Below are 27,130 nucleotides of genomic sequence, written 5' to 3'. Positions count from 1 at the left end.
TCCAGCTATCTGCTGGAGAACCAGAGTAGGCCATTTTGATGTTCAAGAAGAATATATGAAATTTTTGGCACAGGCAGAACAGTGGTGTTCTCTACAGACTAATACACTACTTGTAGAAGTCCTAAAGAAGGCTGAGCGTCCAAGAACTAATGCTTTCAAATTGCTGTGCTGGAGAAGCCTCTTGAGAGTCCCTTGGACTGCATGCAAGGAGATCAAAGCAGTCAATCCTAAAGGAAATCAATCCAGAATATTCACTGGAAGGACTGATGCTGAAGCTGAAGCTCCAACACTTTGGCCACTTAATGCAAAGAGCCAACTCACTGGAAAAGATGCTGGGAAAGACTGAAAGCAAAAGGAGAAGGGGATGGCAAAGGATAAGATGGTTAGATAGCATCACCAACTCAATGTACATGAATCTGAGCAAACTCTGGGAGACAGTGAAGGACAGAGGAGTCTAGCATACTGCAGTCCATGGGGTGGCAAAGAGTCAAACAGAACTTAGCAACTGAACAACAAAAAGTTCTAAACATAACTAAGCAGAAAAACTACTATTGTTTACTTTCTGCACTTTTATTGTAGACTCAAAGCTAGGCTATCTTTGCTTTGCAAGATTATTTTTTCAGAATATTCTTCAGGTAAAGGGACAACAAAACTGGTGTTGACATGGAAGCAACTGTGAAAATGTGGACAAATCACATTCACCTTCTTTAACTGAACAAGAATAGTGGCTCAGTAACTCGTTATTAGCACACACTCAACTGTAACCCAAATGAAAGTCTTATTTCCCAAATGCAACTATTTAGCATGCTCGACATGAACATGATTCTTAGACTTTAAGCCAGATTATCAGTCAATGCCATGCCTGCCTTAGAACTAGTAACAGTAGATAACATAATCAGCTAAACATATACATTTTTTATCCTAAAATTTTATCTTGGGGTTGGAGCAGAATGGGAGAAGAACATGTCATGGAGCCCGAACAGTTGCTTATACCACTTTTTTGTTCAAAGTAAAGTAATTGTCCTAATTTTTGAAAAAAGAAAAAAACCAAAAGAATATCATAATGTGGAAAATGTAGCATTACATGTGCTTTCTACGTTTAATCATTAAAGAAATGACTGTATTTAATCCCTATCAAGATTTTTTTTTAATTTTTTATTTCAATGATTCAGTTCTATTTGGCTAATGGGAAATCAGTCAAAAGTCAGAGAAGCTCTTTGGTTGGTTTTTCTAATTCTCCCAAAACCAAAATGTAACCTTTTATTATGTTGTGTTACTAGTTTAAGTGTTGCTATACAGCCTCAGGAATTCCTGGCCCCATCCTAATTAGTATTACAAACACTTACTCTCTAAATAGAACTTCATGATTTATATCCACTTTCTCATCAGATCCTCCTTAGCAACTCTGGTTGAAGGTCAAATATGACTTCACAGAAGAAACTGAGTGAAAGAGAGAGTTAAGCTACCTCCTTGATATCACCCTGACACCAACTGCTTGAAAACAGTCCAGGGCTCTAATGTCCTTCCTATAGACCTCTGGTATAAACTTTAGTATATATGTTTAAGAAAATAGAACAATTTTTGAAGACATGGATTTCAAGTCAGTACAAAGAGTGATAATATTTTTGTGGTGAGACAACTGGAGAGTAAGTTAGAAAAAAATATTAAGAAAAATAACATTCATCTTACACCTTATACTAAAATATGTGTTCCATCATTCAAAATTTTCAAATATACCAAATACTAAGTCTAAATAGAGATAAACACTTATAATTAGGCAAGTCAAAAGGTCTCTCCAACATGACATCAAAAGTAGAAACGTTATAAAGAAATATTTGATAGATTTGAGTACAAAAAATTTAAAATTTCTGTATCAAAAGGCCATAAGTATATAAGCAAACAACTGGAAGAAAACTATTTGTACCACATATCACAAAAATTAATATTCTTAATATATAGCTTATTTTAAAAATAAAGAAAAACACAACCACACCAGTAATAAAATGGACAAAGGGCTTAACAAGGTAATCCATAAAGAAAACATGAGTTCTCAACAAGAAAAAAAAAATTTAAATATACCAATAACCAAATATCTATAGAGATTTATCATTTTTTTACTAATAGACTGGAAATTTGCTTTAAATTACAATATCCACAAAATGATGAAGCAAGTATTCTCATTTAGAAAGATAAACATCATGTGACTGTGTTAAAGATGCCAGAGTAGAAGGACGACGCGCACTCATCTTCTCCTGCAAGAACACCAAAATCACAACTAGCTGCTGTGATCAACAGGAGGATGTTGGATACCTGGATACCAAAAGAAGATACCTCAATCCAAGGGCAAAGGAGAAACCACAACAAGATGACAAAACATCTTTATATTTGTGATTTTCATAAAAACTTAATTCAGAGCATTCGAAACAGAAAAGGGAATGATGATGATGGAGGAGATTCACCTGTTCAAGATATTGATACTCCAGAGGTTGACTTATATCAATTGCAGGTGAATATACTCAGGGGATACACAAGACACTTCACACCCTCAACCAGACCAGGACTTAATAAAGTACAGCTTGTCAAGATAGTTGGTTGCCAGTGAATGAAAAAGACATCTTAATGTATTTACTCAGTGAAAAATGATAAGAACAAGTAAGCTCTCGAGGTTGATAGTAGTGTTCGCTAGGAGAGACGGGTTTGAGACTAAGACTTGAATGTTCAGATATTAAGACTGCTTACTTCTTTTTCACATGTAGAAATGTTCCTTGTGTATTTTTTCTACAGAAGATTTTCTCTGGTTTTATTTTCTTTGTTTTGACTCTAATAATTAGTTGGAAACTCATGTAAAATGAGCTTTTCTAGATTAAAAACTACTTTAGATAAAGGTTATAACTATTTTTAAAAAAGAAATATAAACGTGAGTTTTGAACAGCAATCTGTAAATGCCGTTTGACTTAAAAGTTCAAGCAATTTATTCTAAACAAGTAACAATGATATACAAAATTTAGCTATAAGAATCTTCAAAGCTGTTTAAAATGGCTAACAAAACAATCTTAGATATTCATCCAGGAACACAGAATCATGGTGAAGACAATCTAATAGAATTCTACACTAAAAAAAAATATATATACACATATATAATTATGTATATATATACACATGTATATATGCAACTCCAAGGACTGTAACCTGCCATGGTCCTCTGTTCATGGGGATTCTCCAGGCAAGAATACTGGAGTGGATTGTCATGCCCTCCTCCAGGGGATCTTCCTAACCCAGGAATCGAATCCAGGTCTCCCACATTGCAGGTGGATTCTTTTATCATCTGAGTCACCAAGGAAACCCATGTACATGTGTAATTATTGGAAGATGGAACAATATTCACGATTCGCTAATAAATGGGGGCAAGGTTATAAAATATCATGCAGTGTATAAACACAATTTATTTTGGGCACGGGCACATAAGATTGAGAGGATACTCACCAAAATACTGACTATGGCTACGGGATTCCAAGTGGTTTTTATTCTTTTGTCTGGATTCTAAATCCTCAATAAATAGGAATAACTTTTGCCAAAAAAAAAAAAAAAGAATGTCACTTCTCAAACCTAAGTAACTTCCAAGAAAGGGAGACAGTAGCCAACAATAGTCTATGTAGAGAGAAACTGACTGTTCCCTCAGGTCTACTTAGTGAATCAGGCACACAATACAATCAGCCATTCCATCCTCAGATCCCAAGACAGAAGAGCAGATCAGAATGGCCAGAATGCCTAGTCTCATATCACAATGTAACTGTGTCCTACTACTCAGGTTGAAAAACACTAGACTTGAACAGCCCACCACCATTTAGGAAATAGGAGATGGGATCTCCTTTACTTGCACAACTCCCTCCACACTGACAAGTTGCTGTTGTTCAGTCTTGAAGTCATGTGAGACTCTGCGACCCCAAAGACTGCAGCACACCAGGCTCCTCTGTCCTCTATTATGACAAGACAGCAGCTCAAAAAACGGTATAAAGGGTGGGGAAAGAGCTGTCTGTAATGCAAATAAATAAATAAATAAATGCCAATGTATGCAAAATGGTATGAATCCAATGGAGAGTGATTTACTATCAGCAAAAATTATTTTTAAAGAAATTATAAATGTACTTGTCTTTTAACCCAACAAGCCTAGGAATTTATTCAACCTTGTACATATGAGATTATACAAAGAAGCACTGTTTGCAGTAGTAAAAGCATAGAAACAAATAATGTATCCATGAATAGGAAAACTGGTTAAGTAAACCATGGTACAGAACACACTGGAGCTCTAATACCTACATGCGTACATGTATACACACGTCCACCCGAATAAACAGTCTAGTCTATGTCCTAATACAGAAAAAAAGGAGCATATACTATAAACTGAAAAAAGCAAAGTACAGAAAGTACATAGAGTATGCTTTCCTTTTGTATAAAAAATAGAGAATATATACTTGTGTATAATCATATCTGGACAGAAGAAATGACTAAAAGCAGTTACTTAAATGGGCAGGAAAGGAAACTGCCAGTGACAAAAGTAGAAACAAGCCTTTCCAATCTGTACTGTTACACTGGTTTACTTTCTGAAGCATGTGAATTCAGTACCCACGTCAAACACAGTATTAACACTACCACCACCAATAACGATAATTATAATGAAGAGTTCTAAGTGCTTGCCAATAAAGCCTTGATAAGAGGGAAATGTGCCACCACAGAGGGAGGAGCATCAGAGCTGAGCAACAGATGTCCCAAGGATTCGCTTCTGCTTCTGCTGCAAGGAGAAAAGGTGACACCATGTACAGATCATCCACCACAGGAAAGTTTTCTGCACATGTTGTCTCATTAATATTCAAAATTAACTCGAGTAGGTAAAACCAGCCACATTTCTGCAAATAAGCAAATGGTGGTACATAGTAAATGGCAAGGCATTAGGTCACGTGTCCAACGTCACAGGGTTATCTATAACTGGAACTCCTGCTCTTACCTGTTGAAACACTCAAAGAAAAATATTTAAGTCTCAGTAAAAATAAAAATCCTCCAAGTCAGTCACTCACTCATAACCACACTTCCTTCCGCAGTGTTTCCTCTAGTATTCTGTTTTCTAAGTTTTGTGAATAAATGCTTGCTAAATAAAACAAACACTACAGTAATAAAAGGATGGTCTCTATTTGCCAATTAATGAGCTCCAAGAAAAGTTAATTATGAGGAACATTATCAGATGATTTTTTTTCCCTTTCACTGAGGATTAACTATGGAAATGCATGCAAAATCTCTGAATGATGAACTTCACAGGAACTATAAATCATCTTTTCCAATAAGATGATAAAAAGTGATGTTACTACATCAGGAAGGGAGGGAGGAAACAAATTGCAACTAACATTTATTGGACACTTACATATACCAGTCACTGTTCTAAGTGCTTTGAACATTAGGATTCACCTAATTCTCATAAAACCCTATGAGGTACTACTATTATATTCATTTAACAGATGAATAAACTGTGACAGAGGAAGTTAAATAACCTGTCCACACAGACTGTCCAAATGTCACTGCACACACTACTCCCCACCCTTCAGTATTTCCAGGCTGCAGCAACTGAAAATGAACCAGAGAACAGCTCTTCACTAACAAATTTAATCGTGTAAGTTTTTATTCCAAGAAAAGGAGGCTTCAACTGATTGCCAACAAATCGATAAGACAAAAAAAATTTAAACCCCCTGATTTCAGAGATTTGGGCTACAGTCCAAGCCAGAGATGAAACCAACAAATAGGCAGTAAGGAGTGAGGGTGAAAGACAAGGAGCAATGAGAAATGTGTTTCTTTCTCAACTTCTTGTAAATATTAACTGAAAAGGTATCCATGGTCACACATCTGAAAAACAGTTGACTGAGTAACATTCAACAGTTTCTTATTTTTGTTCTCCTAGAAAAGTAAAAATTAAGCAACATCAAGCGATTCTCAAACTTATCTGACCATAAATTTCTTTATTCACAGAGCTATTTGAGAACAAACCATACTTAGGGGAAGCTATTGGACTTAAAGGATATTCAATTGTTAAAAATCTATCAAACTTGGTGACTAATAATCCAGGACAGATGAGTCAAAATAAGCCCCAAGATATGGCTTAAGTGACCAGTGAAGGTGATATGACAAGGAGGTTAACATAAAGGGGAGATATTCTATGGAAAAACATAAACTTAGTTCTAGACCTGTTGAAGAGTTGCGTTAAAAAAAAAAACAAAACCTGTCAGTTCACAAAACAACTGAAATCAATGTCTCAAAGAGATATTTGTATATCTATGTTCACAGCAGCATTGTTCACAATTGTCAAAAGGTGAAAGCAACCCAAGAGTCCACCCATGGATGAATGGATGAACAGAAAGCGATTACACACATTGAATAGAATAGTATTCAGTTTTTAAAAGCAAGGAAATTCTAACACACACTGAAGCATGGATGAACCTTGAGAAAATTCTACATTAATTACCAAAGGATAAATATTGTATGATTCCACTTAAATGAGTTAACTCGCTTAGTCAAATTCATAGAGACAGGAAGTAGAATGGGGGTTGCCAGAGGCTAGTGGGAGGGGAGGTTGGAGTGGAGAGGTTGTTGGTGGGTACAAAGTTTCAGTTTTACAAGATGAAAAGCATTCTGGAGACAGGCTGCACAAAGATGTGAATGCACATAACACTAACAAACTGTAACTTATAAATGGTCAATTCTATGTTGTGTACTTTACAGCAACCAACAAAAATTTTAACTGCGAGTTAAAGACGTTATGTTAGACACTTGTTGTCTTTATCTGTGTAGAAACTTGTCATCTCATGTGGTACTAATGGATCTACGGATCACAGTGTCCTGCCCTGACGCCCACTGATGCCCTGGGTCTGACCAGTCACTGTCCTCCTATGAGACCAAAGGGTGACCAAGCAAGAGTCCTTCAGAGAGATTTTACAAATGGAAGCCAGAAGACCACCACACTGGGGCAGCCAATTGTTCTCTCTGAGCCATTGGGAGAAAAACCTCACTGTGACAAGAAATGAGACCAGTGAAAGAAAATCAGAAACAAGGAGGACTCCTAATGAAGAGGATCATCCTTGACATCACCAGAGCTCATAGAGTCTCCTCTTCTCCCTTTAAGAAGCTCCAGTTACATGGGCCAAGAAATCCCAACACCTTTCCTGTGCAAACCTCCTCCCCCCATCCTCAGACACCAAAAGAGAATAGGGACATCCAAAAGAAAAGCAAGTTCACTGAGCAATACAACCCTAAACAAGAATTTTCTCTCCAACGCTCCTTTGGAAATTTTGTCTGCAGTATCACATACTAGAACAGTAGTACACAGTTCCATCATTTAGTAAGCACAATTCCAAATAAAACACAATCTTTGCCATTGGTAAATACATCAACATGTTAGGTCAAAATACCATTATATTTCAGAAGAAAAAATAATAATTGAAAAAACAATTATCAATCTAAATCTACACTAGATTATATAGAGAATGAAATATATACAATGCATAAAACAGAAATAGATTTATAAATGTAAGTGTTTCTAAATTATCTCAAGTATAACATAAAAGAGACCATCTAAGCATTACTCTAAAAACTGAGGCTTTGGAGGAACATTCTAATACTGAAGACAAAGAACAGAACAATACACAAATAAGATCTTTTATCTGTGCCTTATTTGAAGAACTTTGCCCTTTCCCTGTTGTTCAACTCTATGCTCCATAACTATAGGTTCCCTTGGTTTGGTTTTCACTAATAACTGACAAGGTCTAATTTTATTAAATATAAATGTAATCAATAATGTTTATGACTGCCTGGGTATAATGACTCTCTTGTGCGAACCAGGAGACATGGAAAAAGCAAATACAGGGCGAAGGAATGGTGCTAGCTCTGCAGACTTTGTCTGACTTGCGCAAAGGGGATATCTAAAAAGCTGTCGTGCTTGGAATTAACGTCAAACCAGTTTCATATCTGGAATATGAAAGGCTCACAACACAGGCTGCAAGAGAGATGCCTGAAGCAACGTTTTACAAGTAAGCTGTGCTCCCTGGGGAGTGTAGTTGTGAACTTGTTATCACAAGACTTTGCAAAGATAAGCTAGCCTTGTTGATTTCACTGAAGCAGACCTGACTAATAAAATAACTTCACAACACTGGGAATACTATCCATGTGAAATCTTTATAACCACTAATCAGGAAATGATCCATCTTCTAAAACTGCCTTGAGCTTCTCTCTCATCCTGAAAGATTAGTAGCCAGCATTTCAATCATAAGGGGAAAAAAGAAAAGATGACCCTATTTCACTTGGAAGGGTTTTAAAGGTACACTGCAGCACACGTGGTAAACATAAAAATGACAAAGCTTGTCTCTTCCACAGGATTATTTTCCAGCTATTTAAGGTGGCTTCATCTCACAGCTCCAGAGCAATCTTGGAACCCGGCAGTCCAAAATGTTTACGGCGCTCTGGGGAAGATCTAACTGTTAGAAACACTGCTCAGGCATCCCACAGTCCACAGAACAATTTATTTGTCAAGAAACCTGCAGAATCTACTGTCTTAGAGAACCAACTGGGCAGACCTGGGATATTTCTGTTAAAGTACTGTGTGTGCTTTCTAAATCATGGCATAAATAATACCCAAAATTTTAAAATTTGAATAACTTTCATGCAACAATACCATATTAGTCTCCTAATAATCAGAAAATTCCCCAAAAATGTAGGCACAAAGATATATATAACAGGATTATTTATAGTAGGAAAAACAAACAATATATATGCAACATATTTTAGAGCTAGGTAAACAAACTTTCATTCATCTATATCATATACCATAAAAAATTGTTGCCCTAATCAAAACTTATTACCTCATAGGGGTAAAATTGTGAGAAGTCACTTGGTGAAAAAATCAAACTGTAGCACTACATTCTATTATCTCCTAGAAAATTTTTTTTAACTTATAGATTCATACATAACACAAAACAACGGCTGAAACCATAAACACTGAAATAGCAACAAAAATGGTTATCTGAGTGACATCTTAGAATTATTATTTACTTCTAATTTTCATAAAATGTAAATATGTTATTTAATTCCTTTAAAATGCTAAATAAAGGTCTAAAGAATTCAACATTAGCTATAGCAAATTGCTAATGACTGCCTAGAAAAAGCCAATGTTAGGCCCTGACTTCTCTAAAAGTAAATGCAAGAATGATTAATGGTACTCTATTTGAAACTGTAACTACTTTTTGAACAGATAGGATAAATAATCTAAAACTAATCCAAACATTACTCTTAGAGAAGCAACTAAAAATGCAAAGGCCTAATGTCTCCAGAAAGAAAACCAAATACAGATTGATGGAGATCCCATAAAATACATACCTTTCTTATATAAAATTTAAAAGTTACAAATAGTTTCCAATTTGCAGCCTGCATGAAGCTTTTTAATGTTTAAAGAAAAAAGGTAAAAGGAAAAAATAAAATGAAAACTATTCTCTCCTCAGAGGCCCAAGTCAGGGTAAACAGACTGCACTGAAGCATCCTGTTTCAACCATACACACCTTGATTGAATTTCTTCCCATTCTTCGATCCCACAGTGAGAATGTGCCAAGAGCAGGCCCTGCTGCAAGAACAAGACAAGGACAGGCAGTTCTGACTCAGGTGTGTGGACAGAGCCTTGACAGTGACCAGAGGCAGCAGGCCTGAAGACCAGGCCTCCAGGAAGCTCTGTGGAACCAGGCAACAGAGGCACCTGTGAGCAGTTAGACTCAAGCAGACTGTCGGAGGGGAGGCATTACAGGCTGTGCTGTTTCCTCCAACCGGTTAAGAAGAGCAGCGCAGCCACCGGGTGCAGGGGGTAAGGGAAGGGCTTGGGGCTAACTCAAAATCGCTTTGCCTCTCTGAATTTCAGTTGTTGAATGTTTCAAATGAAAGTTGTATAAGAGAGCACTTTTTTTTTTATCAGTAATGACTTTTCTTTGTTTTTGCTGTTCTTAATACAACTGTTACATCCATTAAGGTCTAGTTAGGTTTGGTGTACTTTGCAAAGTGGCTTTTCTCTTGACAAAAGAAATAACATAAAAAAGAAATACCAGCCCTGAGCATTTGTCTCATGCATCGAACATGGAATGGTGTTCTGTTTCACATACGATAATATACATGTTTCAATGCTATTCTCCCAGAACGTCCCACCCTCACCTTCTCCCTCAGAGTCCATAAGACTGTTCCATGCATCTGTGTCTCTTATTCTGTCTCACATATAGGGTTATCGTTACCATCTTTCATATTCCAAATATATGCATTAGTATACTGTATTGGTGTTTTTCTTTCTGGCTTACTTCACTCTGTATAATGGGCTCCAGTTTCATCCATCTCAATAGAACCAATTCAAATGTATTTTTTTAATGGATGAGTAATATTCCATTGTGTATATGTACCACAGCTTCCTTATCCATTCGTCTGCTGATGGACATCTAGGTTGCTGCCATGTCCTGGCTATTGTAAACAGTGCTGCGATGAACATTGGGGTACACACATCTCTTTCAATTCTGGTTTCCTCGGTGTGTATGCCCAGCAGTGGGATTGCTGGGTCATATGGCAGGGGCAATGGGATGACCCAGAGGGATGGGATGGGGAGGGAGGTGGGAGGGGGGTCCAGGAAGGGGAACACATGTAAACCCATGGCTGATTCATGTCAATGTATGGCAGAAACTACTACAATATTGTAAAGTAATTAGCCCCCAACTAAAATAAATAAATTTATTTAAAAAAAAAAAAAGAAATACCAGTCAATCAAACAGGCTTTCCACAAGTCTATCACCGTCATTCATGTGATCAATAATACTCTATTACTGACCAGCTGCTCACTGGCAGGCACAAGGCTGACTAGGACTAGAAGTGTAAGTTTGACTTGGCCCCTGACCTCTGCAACTTCTAGTATGGCAAGGGCCCAAAACAACAGTTTAGTATCTCTTCTCCCACAAGACACTGCCCTTCATAATGTCCAGGTAACAGGCTGAACCCTACACAATCCTAATTTCTCTCAGATAATCTCCAAATCTCCTACCGACAAATACATCTAGACTTCTCAGAACTATATGAACAAATGGGTATGTATTTAGTTACCCAAGCTCTCCATGTGACTACCTTCTGTATCATTTATGACTCAATCACAAATCGAGCATGATACTAAAGTGGTGGCCCACAGAAGTCTTGGGTGAGTCACTAAGTGCTCTGATTCTCTGTTGTAAAATTGGGGAAGGAAGTGCCCTTGGGTGGCTTTGCTTTCTTTGAACTCTTAAAATTATTATAAGATATTATGGTCATTGTGTAGCTACAAATCATTCAACAACAATTGCTAGAAAATGTCTATAAACTTAGAACTAAATATGCTGGCATTTCATAGCAGACCTGTCTCCATGGTCTCTTAAGACCATTAGAGCTATCAGTTCTAACCTGAGAAAAGTAAACAAGACTCCAAGCCAAGAAGGAACTCGTTTGACTGCTTTCCTTGCCTCCCTATAATCAAAGCAATATTCTCAGAAGTGTCTGGCTCCCAAATACCTTTAAATGTCCAGATTCAGTCTAGCATAAGCAGTCTTTTCTTCTGATTGGTAACTGCACGGCACTATTTCTCTTTCAGTGTTATCTGACATTGACTTTTTTAATTGAAATATATCTAGCTACAGAAAAGTATAAAAAATCATTGATTTTTTTTTTTTAAAGAGGACTAACGAGGTCTCCTTACAGGGTCTCTACTTTGTGGCAAACACAATGGTAGTGGCTGGTGATACAAAGGTCAGCCACGGATAAGGACAAACAACTAAGCAAATTAGCACAATAATGTGTGTACCATTAAGCAGGGCACATAAGCCTTTAAAGTCCAGCAATGCAGGTAATATATTCCAACAAGTACACTGGTAGTCTCAAGTTTATAAACAGTTGGGTCTTTTTAAAAATTCATTCCCAGTTGGTTATTTGAAATTTGGAGTTCATTGCCCCCCCCCATACACACTACTGTAAACGTGGTTAAGTTTCCAAGCCAACACACACAAGACTAATTGAACACAAAATACCTGAAACACTATACAGCTGCCCTACCAAATGAGCAGAAAACATTACTGCAGCCAAAGAGAACCATGTTATCCAACCATTCTAAGCCTCAGTTTACGAATCTGAATGACTGGCACAGAATAAGCATTTCATAAATAATATTTGATATATTTTTTCATTTGCTTGAAATTACACACTTTTCATTCTCCTTGGAATAAAAGTATCCATAGTTGGGATTATCAGTCATTATTAGAAAATGTTTGGGTTTTCACACGAAACAAAAAGAGACTTAAGTGTCTAGGCAAGAAATGTACTAGGCAAGAAATGTCTAGGCAAGAAAAGGGGATGGGTGAAAGTGCACTACACATGAGAAAAGGGTAGCATGAACTAAAATGAAGTAACCACGAAGAGCCTGAAGACAGAGGAAAAAGACAGGTATCTGATATACAGAGGATTCTCCTGATCAGAGAAGATATGAGATGGAATCTCAGAGACTTTCTAGTTGACTTATTGGCTGTCTATACAATGAGAAGATGGAGGTTAACAAATAATAACAGTAGTAAAACCTTATAGGATGTTGGTATACAATTACACACGCTCATTTAATCTTTACAACCCTATGAAGTAGGTATGCTATCCTTATTTTGAAGTAGGGAAAACTGAGGTTGAATAACTTGCTAGTAAAATAAACTCAAGTTTGTAAAATAAAGTAGGATTCAAACCCACAGACACTGGTTCCAGATTTGGGAAGTCTGAACCATTATCTTATACTGATGCTTTTGTATATTAGTGGGAATCCAGCTGTTTACATAAGGGGGTTTCCTGCATTTGAAGTTTATAACTTGAATAATAAAGTTCCCACTTATAAATATATAAACATTACATAATCATTTACAGACTTTCTAACAATGTTCAGTATCTGAGGTGGGAGGGGGTAACTAACATTTATTAAATGGTACTGAATCCCAGGCACTCTCTGCAGCGGTAAATTAAGTTATTTAATCTTCACAAAACAGCCATGGTGACACATTCTGTTAAATCCACTTTACAGCTTCCATGATAGCTCAGTTAGCAAAGAATCTGCCTGCAATGCAGGAGACCCCAGTTTGACTCCTGGGTCCGGAAGATCCCCTGGAGAAGGGATAGGCTACCCACTCCAGTATTCTTGGGCTTCCCTTGTGGTTCAGCTGGTAAAGAATCCGCCTGCAATACGGGAGACCTGGTTTTGATCCCTGGGTTGGAAAGATCCCCTGGAGAAGGGAAAGGCTACCCACTCCTGTGTTCTGGCCTGGAGAATTCCATGGACTGTATAGGCCATGGGGTCACAAAGAATTGGACAAAACAGCGACTTTCACTTTCACAGTTGACAGAAAGTGAGGATCAATTGGGAGCCCAAAGTCACAGTGTCAGAGGAAAGCCTAAGACCAGCTCCTCCTGGTTCCAAGTCCAGAGTGCTTTTCATAACACATCTAGTACACTCAGATCTAAACAGGTAATCATGGGACATGTTATATAGTAACCGAGTAATATAAAGTAGCAGAAAATCAAGTTTGATTTTAAAATGTCAAAAATATTTCACAGGAAAATCCTAAATTATCTTTAGGATGCTAAATTAACCCAACTGCCCATCTCACCTCACCCCTCATCCCCCCACAAAAAAAACAATCCTTTCAGATCTTCTTTATTACTTAGCATCTAATAATACCAAACACAACACAGGTGGCTAGAGGCACTTTTCCTAAAGCCTAAAACTGCTTCAGAAGCATTAGGCTGGAAAAGAGGATAGTACCGCACTCCCTGGGTTCTCATTTAAAAGCCAATGTCAGAAATAAAAGGGAAGGAATGACAAGACAACAGAAACAAGGCCTTTTTAAGAGTTAAAGAGTTTTCCAATTGGATCTCGTTAAAGCTGAGAGGGAAGGAGGAAGAGTAGAAAGCTTTTTTTTTTTTTTTTAAATGAGAGTGCTGCAAATCTGAATTCCAGCTATGCCATTAGCTTTGTTTGCTCATCTGGAAAATGATGCCATTAAGTTTCAACTCTGGCTATTAAAAGATTAAATTAAATATCAAATGCAAAGCACGTAAACAGCTGACACGTAGTAAAAGCTTACTAATATTGAGTCTCATCCTCTTGCTCCCTCTCCTTAGCACTTGACAAGATGTGCTACACACCCCACAAACCTGGGAGACGTGGGCTACCCGAAGGACAAGTTCACCGAAAGAGCACAAGACACTCAGAAAGTGGTTTGCTCATTTTCCACCAAACTCACATCATGATTCCCGTACTGGCCCAGGGCCTTTTTGCCTGCTTCTTCTAAGATATTCACCATCTTTAAGTCACAGCAGGTTGGGTAAAACAGGGGACTAGTATTTTTTATTTAAATTCCTATTTCTCACCAAAATTTGGGGCTTCTCATACACATACACACACACACACACAAACAGAACCATTCATTAAACGTACTTAATACATGTGACAAGTGATCTGGTGGAAGACTGAGGCAGGGAAACTATTGTGAGAAAAATCAACAGCAGCCTAAAATAAGCAAATAACTTGGCCTTGAGTTTTTAGGAAAGGAAACATGATTTACTAAGCAGCCTTTTTCTTTTTTACAAAAGGAAATATATCAATTTCTGAAGAGGAGCATTAAAACTTATGACAGGACCAAGAATACCACTGTAGTCTTCCAAAATATTTGATCTTTCACAAAACTGTACTACTTCATATAAGAGTCAGGATTTAATGTGGTCACATTCCTAGTAAAAATGTTCCCCCTTTGAGCCTCTACAAATCATTTACACAGGATTTAGCACTTACTGAATAAACAACCATGTACCTTTTGTGAAAAGGGATATTACAGTGAATAAGTCCTTGTCCTCAAGAACCTTGGAACTGCACAGTGGAGGAAAGTCTACAAAGGAACTGAAGCAAAGGCAGAACACAATGCCCTAGAAAAGAGGACTGCACATGGCCAAAGAACTAAGTATATATAATACATGCCTTTTGTGGGAGCTTGAGGCGGAGGGATCAGGGACACTTAAAGGGACCTTGATAGTTACAGAATTGACAGATGGAGAGCAGCAGGCATGGGCAAAGTCCACAGAGGGTGAGGAGGCAGAAAAAAAAATATGAGAAATGTTTGAGGCACAAATGCAAAATAATGAACGATCTATTTGGGCACAGTGTAGATGAGAGAAATGGGACAATAAGCTGAAAAATCAAGATCTTATGACAGGGACCCTTGAATACTACACAAAGGTGGAATTGGGACTGTTTTCTGCAGACAATAGAGCTTATAAAGGCAGCAGTCAGGGAAATTCTATGACCTGAGTCAACTGCAAGAAGATTCTCCAACATCTGTGGGGAAGATAGACATAAGGGGAAGGCTGGAAATGGGGAGACTGGGTTGGAGACTACTGTGATCACCCAGGCAAAGAAAGGAAAGCTAAGTCAGAGGCAGGGAACAGCAGAGGAGACAAAGGGGCCACACACTGAGAAGGGGGCATGAGAGGGCTTGGCAGACTGCTGGATTGAGGGCTGGAGGGAGAGAAACCAAGAGGAAATAAGGCAAGGGTCAGCACACTTGGGTCCACATGACAAGTCTCGCCTCCCGCCTGTTTTCCACAGCAAAGCAGTATACAAACTTTACTTTTTTTTTTCTTTTTGTGGCCATACCACACAGCAGGTGGAACTTTCCCAACCAGGAATTGAACTCACACACCCTGCATTGGGAGCGCGGAGTCTTAATCACTCGACTACTATGGAAGTCCCCGATTTTCACATTTTTAAGTGGTTGGGGAAAAAATATTTTGTGACAAGTGGAAACTCAAAAGTCAGTGTCCATACATAAGCTCTCCTGGAACAGAGGCACACTTGTTGGTTTACATGTTGTCTATGTCTGCTTTAGTTACACAGCTGCTGAACTGTGGAGTCGTCACTGAGTGGCATAATCCTCAACGTTGAAAATATTCACTGTCTTCCTCTCTACAGGAAAAGTTTTCTGACCACTGGTTTTGAGGGCTATGAATAGACATAGTACTAAGAGGAACAGAGAAATCATCCACTGGTTGGCTGGGTCAGAAAAAGATGCTATCAATTCTGGAGCAGTTAAACGGGAGGTATCAACAAGACATTCAGGTAAGTAAGCCCACCATGGAATGGAAAGATCATCCCACCATGGGGCCTAGGCACCTGCTGTTCTCTGCCTGGTACTCTTCCTCCAGGTCCTGGCATGGCCTGGCTCCTGCTGTCATCCATCATTCAGTCTGAGCCCAAATGTCATTTCCTCAGAGGTAGCCCCTCTCCTGCCTACCTAAGCATTCTCTACCCATTACCATACCGTTTCTTTATCACACCTATCCTCACCCGAAATTATCTTAATTACCATGTTTAACATCTTAGAATGTTGGCTCCTTAAGAACGAGGCCTTGCCTCTTATTCCTGTGTCCCCAGTGCCCTGAACAGTTGCCCAAAGCTGCTCAGTCAGTATTTGGGCAAGTAGGGAGTGGAGAAGAAGGAATATGAATAAACGAGACAATTGGAACACAGGTGAAAGCAGGTTATCTGCACAGTTCTAGGAACACATAAGATCTGCCATTCACAGAACCTTTAGGAAAGTCTTCGATGGGGGCAGGAGAGAGAGGAGAGGAAGAGAAGATATCTAAGAAAAGACAACAATGACAGGAGAGAAAGGAAAGAAGTATTGTGTCTCAGAAGCCAGTCAGCAGTGGGGTGGGGCATCTTTCAGGAAGGAGTGTTTAGCAGCATCAAAATGTCTCAGATAATAAGTACATTAAAAAGGCCTCAGTGTAACAGCAAAAAGGTCACTGGTGACCTCAAAGAAGTCTTAAGAGTGTGGAGATCGTAGTCAGATAGCAAAGGGTTAAAGAATGAGCATGTGGGAGGAAGTAAAGACTTTCAAGGCATTTGGCAGCAGAGTGGGCAGAGGTGCTCCCAGGGGTGGGGTGGGGTGAGGAATCCTTCTGTATTTCATACAATGACTCCAGTCCCATTCTATAATCCATGTCTTAAAGCCTTCAATTTCCCCTGCTGTGCTATGATAAGGCCCTACCTCATCGGGTGGCTGCCAACTCACCAGTTTGCCCCTCAGTCCTCTCTGCTCCAGCTGCAGCTGCAGTACTGGTTCCATCTCAGATCCCTTCGGAGAAGGCAATGGCACCCCACTCTCAGTACTCTTGCCTGGAAAATCCCATGGACGGAGGAGCCTGGTAGGCTACAGCCCATGGGGTCGCTAAGAGTCAGACAGGACTGAGCGACGTCACTTTCACTTTTCCCTTTCATGCACTGGAGAAGGAAATGGCAACCCACTCCAGTATGCTTGCCTGGAGAATCCCAGGGATGGGGGAGCCTGGTGGGCTGCCGTCTATGGGGTCGCACAGAGTCAGACACGACTGAAGCGACTTAGCAGCAGCAGCAGCAGATCCCTTGCGCAGTTTTCTCTGGCTGGAAAACCTCCTCAGCCTCTTGGCCTGGCTAGCTCTTTCACTCTTCATATTCCAATTAAAAAAAAAAAAATCACAAAGACCCCCTCTTCTTACTGCCCCCCACCTGTGCTTTATACCACTAAAACATCTCTCCAGGTACTCAGCATTCTTGTAACAAGCAGTTGTGTAACTGTTGAAGTCTTGTGTCTTCCACTAGCAAGGCAGCTTCTGAGGGCAAGAATCAGGCCCATCATGTTTTCACATAATATACAATCTACAGATAATGGATAAGTAATGGAATGAACATGAAAACCCGAGAGCAATTTTATCTCAAGCAGTTTATGCATCACAAGTGGCTTATTACTTCCCAAATCCCACATCAGGTAGGCTTACAACTTATGTTCAGGCCAGTCTGGCCTCCTCTGATCTCCCCTTCCTACCTCTGACCAACTAGGTGAAGGTCATTCTAAATATGTAAAAAAAAAAGGAGACGGGGGGGGGGGGGTTGAGATACCATCATACATCAGATGATCTTCCCAATGAGGTAACTGATATACAGTGATTAACAGACCTGCCCATAGTTTTACAGATGACTTTAACTGGAAAAATCATTCAGAATATTAAATATAGGCATTAAAGCATCTTCCTTTTTAAATCTGTATTTTGTGAATGAGCCCTGAAGTGGATTTGCAGGTGTACTTGGCAAAAGACCCAGAGTACCTCTCTATGATACAATCTCATCTATTTGCCTCCCTGCTATGTGGTCCATTCAGCCAGTTTTATAATAAAGTTTTTCACTGGGAAAATATACATTTGGCAGATTGTTTTCTTAATTTTTTTCTTCTCTCTTTTCTCCCACTGTAACATAAAAGATTATTTTAAATTCTACTAATTAAAAAAAATTGCTATAAATTACAACCTTACTACAGTCTGAGCAAATTAGTTGTGCAAATAAGCCTGCAGATAAAACTGTTTAACTGAATGAACTGCTGGCAGTTCTAATACCCTTAAGCCCTTTAAGACACCATTTAAAACAGGAGTTGCGTTAACTACAAAGTGTTCTTATCTATTTCTGCTTTATACATTCAACTTGTCTGTTAACAGACCTAAATTTATTTTTTTAAATATCTATAGGTCAGTCAGCCTGTTCACCATTTGAGCTGGACTTCCCTACCTTACGCACCGCCTCCCCAGTAACAACTAGGGAGTTTTACTGTCACTTTCCTTCTCAAATGCGAAGACAAGAAGAGACAGCTAACTTCTTTGTTAATCAGAGCACATGGAATGCCTATCATCAAGAGTGCCTTTCCAACCATATGACAACTACTGTTCTTGAGAATATGAATAAATGCAACATAAACATTACTGAGAAAGAAATACAGATATATTCAAAATGTGATTAGGAGGAAGGGTGAACTTTTGTACGATTTTATATTTTAGGTAAGTCTTGCTTTAGGAAAATGCAACACATACATGGAAAAAGAAACTGATAAAAACAGCATTCAGGGGAAAGAACATTATTTAGGAGTTCTCATAAACGTTAATAATTCCTTAAACAGCAAATTCCCTAGGACATTATCTGATTTATAAGATTTTAAATTTCTACACAACTCTAAAGACACCATTTTACAAACAGGTATGCTGGTGCCCCTCTGCCAACAGCTCACCACTCACTAAGTAAACTGAATCAGAGAGAGCAACACAGTATTTTTATATTGACTTTCCCAGAAAGCCTAATACATTCCTACCAAATTATATACCTTGGATGGCATTTAAAGTTAAATTAAAAGCACCTTTGTTTCTCATTTTTTCTTAAAAATGGGGCAAAACTTAATTTATTTACCACCTTGGTGCTGTCTACACACTAAACTCTTCTGGATTTGACAAAATGTCTTCTTTAGGTGCCTAAACGTTTTTGATTTATCCATTTCTAACTGAAGTCTTTCTAATACTGAATGAATCAGCTACTCTTTGTTTTGTGTTTAGTGGGTCCACTTCCCTACCATCTTACAGCATTCTGGATATAATTTGAACTCTTCGTTTTTAACACAAAGCATATATTCACCAATTAGAAGGAAAAAAAAGAGAGAGCAAGAGAGCCAACAAATATTTAACTCATAACACCATAACATGTGCCTGGCACCACTCCAAAACCTTTAGGTGTAGTGAGTCACTCAATATTCAAAATAATCCTAGAGGTAGGTACTGCCTCATCTTCCTTTTATGGATAAGGAAACAGGTATAACCTGCCCACATTCTTACAGCTAGTATCAAACTAAACAGTCCAGCTCCAGAGCCTCCAAAAACACAGATTACATAAAAAACAAGACAGTAAGTCTGTCTGTGTACTATCTAGAGGTGTAATTAAGTTAACCTGATTTAGTCTCTCCCTCCTCCTCACTGGTGGGTTCCAGCAATTATCATCACCTTCTCCACAGAAAGCCACAGCTCCCCTCCTTAGGTTTGCAGAGGTAGATCACTCAAGTCACTTTCCCTGAAGAGTGAAAGCTCCTCCTGCCGAGCAGAGATTCCTCACCGGGTTTTCACGCTGAAGAAACCTTTCTTCAAGGCTGTCCTGTTGCAATCATGACAGTAGCTTCTTACTCCACCCCCACCTCTGCCTACCACTTGCATACTCTCAACCCCTAAAGTTGCCCTTTTCTCCTAGAGACCAGAAGTACCTGGCCTCATTTCCATTATGCTCCATAACTTGACCTCTTCTCTTCTTAATGATTAGCTCCTTTTCCATACCAATTACTGTACTGTGTTGTGAGAATGACACCTTCAATATGCTATGGTATTTACGATGGCATCTGCCTCTCCACTAAATGGCTCCACACAGGGTGCTTCACTTTTTGAGTTAAGGTTCTGCTTTTCATAAACCTCTCCTCATTCACTTCCAATATAAAAATTAACACTGCCTGCCTCAGACAATGCGCCTTCCTGTATTCACCCTCCTAACAATTCCCACCTCTTGCATTTGTTGTATTTAATCTCTACTGCCTTGAGAATCAGTTAGGTTAATTGTCTACAAATCCTTTATAAATTAAAAGCAAAGCAAAATAAAATTTTACTCTACTATAAGGAAAGCATATGTGGACTTCATGACATCTATTCTGACTCTAAGTATTTTCTATTTCCTAGCAGTCTTCTGAACAATTGATAAATAGTGTATAGTAAGGACCATTTTCTGTGATGCAGAGGATGAACAGCTGCACAATGGTCAAATGAAGCTGATCCTTTATAGAACTGTCAGTACTTCCATTTTCTAATGATGCTATTCTGGAGCTCAAAAACTATGAATGGCTTCCCCTCTTCCCAGTTCATTCATTCAACATAGGCCACAGTCTCCGAACTCACAATGCTCAGAGACTTGAGCAGTCTTCAGAGTCTGGCCCCATCCTGCATGTCCAAGCCCAACCTCTTTCTGCTGCCTCTCAGTACCCTGCTCTGGTCACTGTGGCCACCTCCAAATTGATCACCCACATGTACATACCCACCTTTGTGCCTTTGCTCATGCTCTATCTGTCTAAATTTCCATCCACCCCTAAGGAAAAGAACTCCTACTCACTCCTCAAGCCCAACTCAAATTATTTTCTTCAAAAAAAAAGCATTAGAGGGACTTCCCTGGTGGTCCAGTGGTTAAGGCTTCTCGCTTCCTCTGCAGGAGGCTCGGGGATAGCCCCTGGTCACTAAAGACCTCACATGCCCATGCTGCACGGAGCAGCCAGAGGAAAAAAAAAAAAGCATTAGACAAGGGCTCCAAGCAGGATTCAGCTCTCTTAAGGGGCTAAAGTGCTCTTAACTCTGACCTCTACTATAACATCAACCACATTGTGTTATATTTATAGCAGGCTTGTTTCCATATGAACTGTCTTATCCATCTGCCAGGAACTTTGTAGGTACCAAAGAGATGTTTATATATACAAAAAATGAGTTAATGAATCTATAATATAAAAAGTGGGGAACAAGGGGGGAGCTACTTGGTGCTCTTTTAAAGGAGTGCCATGATGGTTTCTAGGAAACATTCTATAATGTAGTATTTACTTATTTTTATGTGCATAACCTGCAACGAAGACACTCTGAACATACATAGGATCATCCACCAAACTCTATAAAAGTAGAATTTTTGCCTGTTTTTTTCTGTTTATTCCCTCCCTGAGGCTCATAATAGGAGCTCAAAAAGTATTTACTAAATGAATAAATGAATGCAACAGAGTGCTATGTGAATATTAATGGTAAGTAAATTCAGTTACCACAGATTAAAAAAATCCCAACAAAGACCAGCGCAGTCTTCTGTCTAGAGCAGACTGAAAGAAATTTTCATTGCTTCTAAAGCAGGTCTTGCCTCGGCATTTGGCAGTTTACTCAGAGCACCAAGGAAAAACTGTGTGCCCACTGACAGCTGTTAAGAATCACAGATCCTAAAACCTCAGAAGTAAATATACCACGGAAATGAACTTAAAACTTTTATGCTTTCTTGTTGCCTCAAACTGCCAAAAAAGCTGGTGCACTTCAGAGGAAAGAATACTCATAGGAAGTAGTTTCCTGCCCTGAAACACGGTCATTTCAACATGGCAGCCGCTAAAACCCCATGTTACCATAGGGTTTTCGAGACAGGAAGCAGTAGTGGCACACCTAGCTGAGAGGAGAGCAAGAAGCAGAGAGGAAACAGCATGCCAAACAAGAACACGGGTGGAGGGTAGTTGACAAAGTACAAAAACAAAGAACCAATTCCTCTAATGTCTCCTATAACATAACTGACTGTACATAACTATTAGGACAAAAAATGGAGGGCACAAAAACAAACAGCACCTTCCCTGGTCACCAGCTGCTGCTTTTTCCATAGTTAACTCTTCTTCTGCATTAATGACTTTAATAGAAAAAGCTGGTAAGAACTTGTCCTTAAATGGGTAAGGGGGTGGGCCATGGCTGACTTTTCTCCTATACTTTCTACTTTATGTTCTAATGTGTTGTTTTTTTTTTTTTTTACAATGAGTTAAATGAAAAATCTTTACATTTAAAGAAATAATAGAGATAAAAATTTTATGTTCTAATAATAATAAAACTACATTAAATAAATCCTCTACCCTATAAAATGAATAAAGAATTTAATAACACCAAACCATCCAATCTTGGCATTCAACATACGGCACCCCCTTTCCTCAACAACCAGTACATCTAACAATTCATTTCTTTAAAAAAAATCACATCTTACAAAGACTATACCAAAGGGATTCTCTGTAAGTGATTGCCAAGAGGGAGCAGGATGGGGAAGAGAAAGACTAGCAGTCTGGGATTAGCAGATGCAAACAATTATATGCAGGATAGATAAACAGCAAGGTCCTACTGTATAGCACAGGGAACTATATTTAATAAACCATAATAGAAAAGAATATTAAAAAAAGTCTATGTGTGTATTACTGAGTCACTGCAGTACAGCAGAGATTGGTACAACACTGTAAACCAACTATACTTCAATTAAAAAAAAAAATCACGTCTTCACAATAGTTATAATTTGAGCAGCACTTCATGGTTTCCATCCCTTATTTTTGTAATTTTTCCCAACAGCTTTGTGTGATGGCCAAAGTGGATATTTTACAGATGAAAAAAATAGGTGCCTGAGTGAAGCAGCCTGCCATGACAGAAGCCAAGATCTCGTTACCCACTTGGCTAAAGCATAATTTCTCAAGCCCAACACTACCGACATTTTGAGCCAAAGAATTCTTTGCTGTAGGGGGCTGCACCATGCATTGTAGGATGTTGAACAGCATCCTTGACCTCTACCCACTGGACACCGGTAACACTGCCTCCTCCCACTCCCATCGCACCCCCACAGTTCTAACAACTAAAAATGTCTCCAGAAACTGCAGATACCTCCTTGGGCGCACAATTATACCCAGCTGAGGAACGCTGGTCCAAAAGAATCTACAAGGTTCTTTCTGGTATCTTTATTCTATGATAAGGCTCCACAGAACACTGGGCCATGATAAATCACAGACCATCAGATGCTGCTTGCTCAGCAAGATTCAGTTAATTAATCAATTCTCTATCCACTTAAACTATTTTAACGTGAAAACAAACAAGAAAAATTTCCTTGTATAAACACTCACATCTCAGATGATATATCTTCTAAGAGCATATTACCGCATTAGAACATAGTAAGTATATACATAATAAAGATACATAAAATAATGTGCGTTTAAGGGGTAAAAACTTAGTCAGAAAACAGACGTCAGTCTTTGTTGATAAACCTTATGAATGCAGCTATACCTTAGTGTCCCCTCTATTAAAATGGGTATAAACCTACACATTCTCAACACTTGCTTCAGCTCGGTTTCTGTCCAAACATATACTTCAAGCTATTCAGAAGAAACTGAGTGATAACTTCAAAACATTATTAGAATTTCTGGTCTGCAGTTGAAACCATTAGTGTTTGTGAATCCAGAATCTAAACTTGCAGATTTCATTATCCCATTTAGAAGCATTTCTTCATGTCATTTAAAGAGTCCCTTTTCCTGCAAAAAGCAGCTCTGCCCTCAAAATTCCTTACTTTCACCAGCTTTTTAGCAAATGTCTGAATTGAAAACATTTTGCAAGCTAATTCCCCTTAACACTTTAAACCTGTAAAGGGTAGCTACCAATTGATCAGAGATAATTATAAACACATATAGATCATTAGCCAAATTGATATTAAGACTGACTAAATTACAACAAATTGAACCATAGTTATATTTTGGGAAATGTTTGAATTATTTTATCTATGTATGTATAATTTATTCACCCTCTATCATCATTTCCCAATAGTAATAAGCAATCAGTATATTGTGGAATGGGGAAACTAAACTAGCTTTATTCAATATGGAGTGTTACACTGCAATCCTAGTACTAAAAAAAATACATTTTGGTATTTAGAGAAACTAAGATACAGTATAAGTGCTTAGCTAATACAATATGGAGAGTTAAGAGGTTGTGATTATTCCTATTCACACTGTTCACAATCTTGTAGGTATGATGCACTTGCGTCTTTAAATGTGATCTGGATCTATACATAGGAGACATTTTCTCCATATTACAATGCCTATTGTACCCAAAGTGTCTGGTACCCTTGTAGCCTCCATTAACCTTCACCACAAAGTACAGAAGAACACATTGATCCTTCAATAAAAACGACTGCCTGGTCTTGAAAAACAGTCACCCAAAGCAAAAGCCAGAAACAACACAAAATGGGGTTTTGGAAAGGGAGGAGCAAAGATTTAATCAATATGAAATATTCATCTTAAAAATTTTTTTCCACTCTGTAAATGCCCATATGCAAATCTCTCTTTCTTAAAAAAATAAAATAAAAAGCCAACAACCAAACACTCCATGATCACATTTAATTGTTTCTGCATTATACTCATCACTTAACTATGTCAGGTTTTTAACACTTTCCTCCACCGAAAAAAAGTAATGACAATTTTATACAGCTGTAAACTGCCACTGAGAGAGAAAAGTTCTGGACTCTTAAAAAAAAAAAGTTAATAGCATGCATCCAGCCAGGGACAGAAAACAGCTCACAGCCACGTATTAAGCGAAGTGCACGGGGAACGGGGTCCTCTTGCCATGGACACAAAGGAATTCACAAAGAATATGCCGTACAAAAAAAAAAAAAGGTGCACGAACACCTGGTAATAATCATACCCTTTTTCTAGTCTCCTAGAGAAGTTCCTCGGTAAACACACATTCAAGGCGCCCACATCCCTGGAACCTTGGGGAGTGACTTATGAGGGGGTGTTTACTAGTTCTGCTAAAGCGACGTCTCTTTTTTGATGTTTGACGACCGCACGCAGATGGAGTCTGAGGAGTTAAGACAAGGAGCCAGAGACCAGCTCCACTTTCGGTTAATCAGACCCTTTACAGAAGGATTCACAATTCGCCGAACGGCTCTTCACTGTTCCTCTTCCCTGGCCCTCCGGCCCAGGGTGCGTCATTCACACTTTTCGCCGGTTGCCTGGGGCCCGAGTCCCAAAAGAACCTAAATGGGGAGGGGGCGTCTCCTGAGTCCCCAGACGCCCCTTTGACCCAAACAGGGCCCCAAATCCTAGAAACTTTCCTTCGCTGAGATGGCAAAGAAGTCAAAGGCTAAGACCCTCAGCATCCGTCCTGAGGCCTGAAAAATCCTCCTCCCGCTCCCCGGCAATTCTGCCAAAGGGCTGGCGGTCAAGTTCTCGCTTCAAGAGCGAGGGACGTCAAACCTCAACACCGCGCCTGTATCTAGGGGTGGTATAAACAGGATGTCAGCGCGTCCCAGGCTTGTTTATGAAAACTTGGTGTGCACTCTGGGGGAGGGGGCAGAGAGCCTTAACCTTTCCCCTTAGGGCCTGGGGGGGCCCGGCCCCCGATCTCCCCGCCGCCAGCCGGCTCTGCTCCGTTGGAAATCCCCCGCCTTCCCAGCCCGCCCCTACCTCGGCCCGGCCCGGCCCCCAGGTCCAGCGCGAGGAGCGACCCAGGGTGCGCGGCGCGCGAGGCCCGAGAGCTGCAGCCGCGTCTTCCACCAGTGCCCGGCTGAGCGCCCCTCGTCTCACTGCCCACGGCCGCCGCAGGCTTCTCTACCTCCACTCGGTGACACTCACCACTTCCGTGTGCGCCTGGGCCGGGGGGCTCCGGGTCACTGCGAGGGTCAGGGTCCGGCGGTCAGCTCCCTAAGCGGCTAACCCCCCAGGGCCCCGGCGTTGACGCGCCGGGGGCTGAGGAGTGGGCGCAGGGTGGGCGACCACCTTTTAGGCGCGGGCCGGGTCAAGTCTGCGGCGGCTAGCTACTCGGCGGCCGCCGCGGCCTGCGCTGGGCGACGCACCCGCCTCCCGCCCCGCCCCGCGACTGGCCCCGCCTACCACCCCGCGGCAGGTTCCGCCTCCTCGTGGCGTCACGCACGGCTGCCCCGGAAAGGGGGGCGGGGACCGCGGCGGAGGCGGAGGGAATGGGAGGCACCGCCACCGCACAGGACCCAGCGCCTCCAGCCTTTCCGCCCCGCCCCCATCCTGCTTTGCTCACGCCCCCGCCCCTCACTCGCTTCTTTTTACCACGTAGTCTAAAACACCAATGCAGGAATGAGAGGTCTGCGGCCAGAAAGTGAAATTGTCAGGATTTGGCCGTAGGTAGACCCCTCTCACATTTGGAGTGCACTTCGCCACATCTTTGTGCCCTACGGTGCATGTCTCACAGTCCTTTGCCTCTTGTTCCCACTGAGCAAGAGGCGAGCTAGTGAAGCACGAGGCTAACAGGAACTTAAGAAATAAATCTTCCTACATTGACAGGTTACTTCACATCCTACCCATTCTGTATTTAAAAGTCTTAGAAGTTTAAAAAAAAAAAACGCGTAAATAGTGATAAACACATTTATTGGTATCTAATGTGTGCCAGCGATTTTAATTTTTTACTAATAATCCCTCGAAGTAGGTTTTATCTTCCTTTTATCCACGAGGAAACAAATCAAGGCTTAATCATCTTCATCAAGATCATGCTATATAGCCAAGGTTCGTACCCCACAGGCAGTCTATGACCAAATCCTGATGATTTTGCTTCCTAAGCATGTCTCCAGTCCATTTGTTTCTCCAAGCGTTCCAAC

The 27,130-nt window shown here is 39.9% G+C and overlaps 1 protein-coding gene across 12 annotated transcripts in view; it reads right to left on the bottom strand.

Annotated features, from left to right (window-relative positions):
* Positions 1-26,348, bottom strand: part of JAK1 (Janus kinase 1) — a 149,457-nt gene extending 123,109 nt beyond the window's left edge. For 8 of the 12 annotated variants that reach the window (XR_014052676.1, XR_014052675.1, XM_081486550.1 and 5 more), the window contains exon 1: positions 26,139-26,348. The gene's annotated coding sequence lies outside the window, so the exon portion shown is untranslated. Of the gene's footprint in view, positions 1-25,970 lie in introns of all 12 variants that reach the window. The other 4 variants (XR_014052677.1, XM_081486545.1, XM_081486546.1 and 1 more) reach the window with 2 other exon arrangements.
* Positions 26,349-27,130: the final 782 nt, after the last annotated feature.

Source organism: Giraffa tippelskirchi, chromosome 5, assembly GCF_054371585.1.
Source record: "Giraffa tippelskirchi isolate mGirTip1 chromosome 5, T2T-mGirTip1v1.2.pri, whole genome shotgun sequence".
Lineage (NCBI taxonomy): Eukaryota > Metazoa > Chordata > Mammalia > Artiodactyla > Giraffidae > Giraffa > Giraffa tippelskirchi.
Note: the sequence above shows the minus strand (reverse complement) of the source record. Positions and strands in the feature narration are given on the sequence as shown.